Genomic DNA, 6,755 nt, shown 5'->3' on the forward strand with positions numbered 1-6,755 from the left:
GATTTGGCTTCTCGAGCTTTTAGTCGGCGCAATTCTCATCCGATTTGGACGTTATTTTGCACATGGTGTTTTGGTATCACTTTCAACAACTATGCTAAGTATGATTCAAATCGGTTCATAACCTGATATAGCTGCCATATAAACCGATCTGGGGTATTGACTTCTTGAGCCGCTGGAGGGCGCAATTCTTATCAGATTTGGCTACAATTTTGCATGAGATGTTTTGTTATGACTTTCAATAGATGTACTAAGTATGGTTCAAATTTGTACATAACCTGATATAGCTGCCATATAAAACGTTGTTGGATCTTGATTCTTGAGCCTCTAGAGGGCTCAATTCTTATCCGATTTGGCTTCTCGAGCTTTTAGTCGGCGCAATTCTTATCCAATTTGGATATTATTTTGCTCATGATGTTTCGGTATCATTTTCAACAACTGTGCCAAGTATGATTCAAATCGGTTCATAATCTGGTATAGCTGCCATATAAACCGATCTTGGGTCTTGACTTCTTAAACCGCTGGAGGGCGTAATTCTTATTCGATTTGGCTAAAATTTTGTATGAGATGTTTTCTTATGGCTTCCAATACCTGTACTAAGTATGGTGCAAATTGTTACATAACCTGATATAGCTGCCATATAAAACGATCTTGGATCTTGACTTCTTGAGTCTCTAGAGGGCGCAATTCTTATCAGATTTGGCTACAATTTTGCATGAGATGTTTTGTTATGACTTTCAATAGATGTACTAAGTATGGTTCAATTTCGAATATAACCTGATATAGCTGCCATATAAAACGATCTTGGGTCTTGACTTTTTGAGCCTCTATAGGGCGCAGTTATTGTCCAATTTGGCTGAAATTTTGTACAACGGCTTCTCCCATGACCTTCAGTATACACGTGAAATATGTTTTGAATCGATCTATAGCTTGATGCAGCTCCCATATAAACCGATCTCCCAATTGTGCTTCTTGAGCCCCTACTAGGTGTCATTCTTATCCGAATGTACTGAAATATTGCACAATGACTTCTCCAATGTTCAGCACTCAATTCATTTATGGTTCGAATCGGACTATAACTTGATATAGCTTCAATAGCATAACAGTTCTTATTCATTATTCTTTGCTTGCCTAAAAAGAGATACCGCGCCAAAAACTCGATTCGACTCGGCCGAACTTACTTGTTCTAAAGTACATTTTCAATAAAATTTTCATTCTTTGTAAAAATTTATTAAAATTTTATCTTAGGAGACATTTTCATAGCATTTTTGTCTTTGGATGACATTTCCTTCAAAATGTGGGTTTAGAAAATTTCACTCAAATTTCTTTCCTTAAGCAAAATTTCATTGAAGATTTTGCTGTCTGCCTTTTGGAAAATTGCTCAAAAAATTAATTTTATTCAAATCAATATTCCAACATCTTAACCATCGCTCTTTATTGATACACTTCGTTAGCCATGTAAGCCTTAGTCTGCAATCTTTACAAAGCGCTTAGCAATAAAACAAGATATTCATGAGATCATTTTAATTACAGCAACTCCATCGATACATTTATTTATAGCCAATTTGCAGCAAAGCAAAGTTTTCCAAAGCCACCCAATAAAGGACCTTAAACATTTCTTCGCGCTCTCTCTCTCTCTCTCTCTTTTTATCGCTTACCCTTACAACAACGCAAAAGATGGGTGTATATCTTAGGCATTATGTTTCATGATTCATTTCATGTTCTAATTTTTCGAACGTTATCAGTTTAATAGGAAACATCCTCTCCATGGTGGTTTGAGATGGTTATGGTGATTGTGGTACACCCTTAACAACACCCTGAACTACCCTCTTACAATCTTGCTCTGGACAAGTTGCCTCTTGTACTTCATATTTGTACTTCTGCCGTTGGCTTCTTTGTCCTCTTCCTTCAAGGATAAATGTTGTGCATCATAAAAATGCGCAAAGTTTTCCGCTTTAAGAAAATGTTAAGAAGCAAGATTTTGTCGTCTACTTATGCGCGTTAATACTTCTAAGGAAGCATTGAACAGATTCCGACTATTTTTTTCCATTTCACCAGCTTCGTTGCCTGTTGGAATGGTTTTTTTTTTTTTTGTTTGTCGTCGCCCATTTCTTGTGCTATTACTTAAGCTTATCGCATCACCCATTACATGCCAAGAATATCTTCGAAAGCTGAAAGTGATAATAAAATTGCTCTGGCAGCAACAAAAAAAAAAGCAAAACATTCTGCATAAACAAATGGAAGGAGCTGCAAGGACATGATGAAGACACCAGCCCACGATGCAGGACACTAAAAGGCAACAGCTAAGAATGAAGGAAAGAAAGTTTGTTAAAATGTATTGAACGATTATAGTTTAAACGTTTGACGAAGAAACTTTTCATTGGTTCAAGGATAGCTGGTGTCACATGGCAAACTTCTTTTTTTTCCCGATCACTGAAACAAAAGCCTTTAGTGAAAACTTTTTGTTAAATAAATGAAATTGCAGTAGTTACGTATGCATGCTAATTTTCATTGAAAGTAAGGCTAAAGACAAGAAATGGCAATGTTTAAGAGAACCATTTACGATAATAAGAATAACAAGCAAGGAAAGGCTAAAGTCGGGCGGAACCGGGCCCGCTCCGCTGCGCCTTCTCCAATATCTTTTTAGGTTGGGGACACTGTGCCCTGAATGTGGATATCGAATTCGCGCCATTACAGCCCATGAAGCTGAAAGCGTTCAAATCCTGCCGAAAACATAGGCCAAAGCGATGTTTATCCCCTCTTAATGTTGGCGACATTTGCGAGGTACAATGCCATGCAGGGTCATTTAAAAAATTTTCCCCAAAGAGGTGTCGCACTGCGGATCGCCGTTCGGACTCGGCTATAAAAAAGGTCCCCTATCATTGAGTTTAAACTTGAATCGGAATCGGGCGGCCATCGGCACTCGGAAGTTATTGAAATAAGACATCAAATTTGTTCTTTATTCCCAACCGAAATGAAGTTCAGTTTAGGGGGTGCTTTAGGGCGTAACCAGAAGCAATTGGATCCTAAATTGGATGTCAAATTCGTTTTCTACTCTCAAATACCTTTCATTTGAGTCCCATATTGTCATAATGGGTCAAATAACCCATTTGAAGTATCTTTAGGAGGAAAAGCGTTAACTCGAATAAAAATTTGAATATCATATTCGTAATCTATCCCTAATACCTTTCATTTGAGTCCCATATTGCCATGGTCGGCTAATATGCCCATTTGGGTGTATTTGGGGGTGGCCGACCTCCCATTACTTGGACCTAATGTTTTATGCCATATTTGTAATCTACTGCCTAATACTTTTCATTTGAGTCCCATAATGACCATATGATATCTATTTAGAGGAGTACTAGGGTTGGGGGGGTCCTTGCTCCCAAATTTTTATACCATATTCGTTTTCTGGTCTCAAATACCTTTCATTTGATACCCTTATTATGCCCATTGGACCATGGCCATGGAATGGCGTTTTTGGGGTAAGGGGGAGGGTGCGCCTCCACCCGATATCTAAAAATTATATAGCCTATGTTTCCTTCCAGACAAACATAAACAATCTATAAAAATTTTAAGAAAATCGGTGCAGCCAAGTATCATATAGTCAGAAGGGTCCCAAAGGCGTCTTTGAGGGGTGGCATAACCCCCTATACTTCGTTTCCTTCCAGACAAACATACACAATCTATGACAATTTTAAGAAAATCGGTTCAGCCAAGTATCATATAGTAAGAAGGGTCCCAAAGGCGTCTTTGAGTTGTGGCGTGACTCCCTATAATCGATCTGATTTTGTATGCCAGATTCGAAATCTACTTCGGAATACCTTTCATTTGAGCCCCATATTGAAATGAACGTTCAATATGTCTCCTTGGGGGGAGTTTTGGGGCTGGGGCGGCCCGATGGAAACTTAGATTCAAATTTTAATACCATATTCGTATTCTACTCTCCAATACCTTTCATTTGATACCTATATTGTCATGATCAGTCCACTTTTGATTTTAAGTTGTGTTTTTTGGCATAAGGGGAACGTCCGTCCCCCTTCCGATACCGAAAAATTATATATCCTATGTTTCCTTTCAAACCAACCTACACAATATGCGAAAATTTCGAGAAAATCGGTTCTGCCGTTTTTCAGTCTATACGGAACAAACAAACCGAGTCCCACATATCTGTAACTGGCTAATGTGCCCATTTTGGGCGTTTTTGTGGGGAAGGGGTGAGCCCCTATACTTTGACATGAATTTGTATGCCAGATTCGTTATCTACTCCTGCATATTTTTCTTTTTATATCCATATTGTCCTTATCGGTCCACTTTTGATTTTGGGTAATGTTTTTGGGGTAACGGTGGAGGGTCCGCCCCCTTTCGTTAACAATAAATTATAAAGCCTACTCCTACTTTCTGACCATATTCGTAATCTATTCCCGAATACCTTTCATTTGAGTACCATATTGTCATGATCGTCAAATAAACCTATTTTAAGGGGTTTTGGGGCCGGGTTGGCCTCCAAGGCATATGGACCTAACTTTTGTTATGAAATTCGTACTCTACTCTTGAATTTAAATCATTTAAATCCCATATTGTCCCGATCGGTCCACTTTTATTTTTGGGTAATACTTTTCCACCTGTCTGTCTGTGTTTTGTAATCAAGGTACTGGTGGCATTCTACAAATGCAAATTGCAAATTTTGCCCATGAACATTCCACTAAGGAACAATGGCAAACTTCTCACCTATCAATGAGTGCAGTCCGAAACAAGTTTAAGCTCAATGACAAGGGGCCTCCTTTTTATAGCCGAGTCTGAACGGCGTGCCGCAGTGCGACACCTCTTTGGAGAAAAGTTTTACATACCACCGCTGAAAACTTTTTCTGGTGGTCTCGCCAGGAATCGAACCCAGGCGTTCAGCGTCATAGGCGGACATGCTAACCTCTGCGCTACGGTGGCCTCCATACTGGTGGCATTCAATCAATAATCATTTTTGGGTTCTTTTGGCCAGGCACTAACTCTCAGAATTTAGGTGAAAATCGGTATAGACTTATATACACCTCCCATTGGGGACGTAGACAGAATGTGACGGCCCCCCAAATTTTTCAAAATCGAAAATTGCCTAAAATTTATGTAACTGTGAAATTGGTAAAAATATGCATGCAGAAACTGACTTTCAATAACCGTGATAAGTATGGTCCGATTCGGTCTATAACCTGATATACCTCCCATATAATCCTATCACCCGATTTGACTTCTCGAGCCCCTGAGAGCCGCATATTTTGTCTAATTTGGCTATTATTTCGTACGTAGTGCTCCGATGTAATTTCCAACAACTGTGCTAAGTACGGTCTATATCGGTATATAACCTGATATAGCTCCCATATATACCGATTCTTGAGCCCTTGGAAGCCGTAAATTTTTTCCCGTTTTGGCTAAAATTTTGCATGTGATGTTCCGTTGTGACTCTCTAGAACTGTGCATAGTACGGTCCCAATCGGTGTATAACCTGATATAGCTCCCATAAAAACCGATCTCCCGATTTGGCTTCTTGAACCCTTACAAGCCCCCAACTATGGTCCAATTTAGCTAAAACTTTGCACAGAGTGCTTTGTAATGACTTCCGACAACTATGCCAAGTACGGTCCGAATCTGTCTATAACCTGATATAGCTCACATTTAAACCGATTTCCCAATTTGACTTCTTGAGTCCTTACAAGCTGTAATTTTTGTTTTTATACCCACCACCGAAGGATGGGGGTATATTCATTTTGTCATTCCGTTTGCAACATATCGAAATATTCATTTCCGACCCTATCAAGTATATAGATTCTTGATCGTGATAAAAGTCTAAGACGATCTAGCCATGTCCGTCTGTCTGTCGGTCCGTCTATCGGTCCGTCTGTCCGTTGAAATCACGCTTCAGTCTTTAAAAATAGAGATATTGAGCTGAAATTTTGCAAAGATCCTTCCTTTTGTCCATAGGCAGTTTCGGTTAGTAGATGGGATATATCGGACTATATCTTGATAGGGCGCCCACATAGGCCGGTCTCTCGATTTAAGGCCTTGGTTCCATAAAAAGCCCATTTATTGTCCGATTTCGCCGAAATTTGGGACAGTGAGTTATGTTAGACCCTCGACATCCTTCGGCAGATCGGTTCAGATTTGGATATAGCTGCCTCATAGACTGACCCCTCGATTTAAGGTTTTAGGTCCTTAAAAGGCGTATTTATTGTCCGATTTCGGCGAAATTTTGGACAGTGAGTTGTGTGAGGCCCCCCGACATCTCTCTGCAATTTTGCGCAGATCGGTACAGATTTGGATATAGCTGCCATATAGACCGATCTCTCGACTTAGGGTCTCGGGCCCATAAAAGGAGCATTTATTGTCCGATTTCGCTGAAATTTGAAACAGTGAGTTGTGTCAGGCCCTTCGACACCCTTCTTCAATTTGGCTCTCATCGGCGCAGATTTGGATATAGCTGCCATATAGACCGATCTCTCGATTTAAAGACTTTGCCCCATAACAGGCGCATTTATTTTCCGATGTCGCCAAAATTTGGGACAATTTGACCTAGATCGGTTCAGATTTTGATATAGCTACCATATAGCCCGATCTCTCTATTCAAATTATTGGCGCATTTATAATCTATGTCCCTGAAATTTGACAAAGTGACTTATGTTAGGCTTTTCGACAACCGTGTCGTATATGGTTCAGATCGGTCTATATTTGGATATGGCTACCAAAGAGACCAATATTGTGTTCTACAAAAT

The sequence above is a fragment of the Stomoxys calcitrans genome, chromosome 4, assembly GCF_963082655.1.
Source record: "Stomoxys calcitrans chromosome 4, idStoCalc2.1, whole genome shotgun sequence".
NCBI classification, from domain to species: Eukaryota; Metazoa; Arthropoda; class Insecta; order Diptera; family Muscidae; genus Stomoxys; species Stomoxys calcitrans.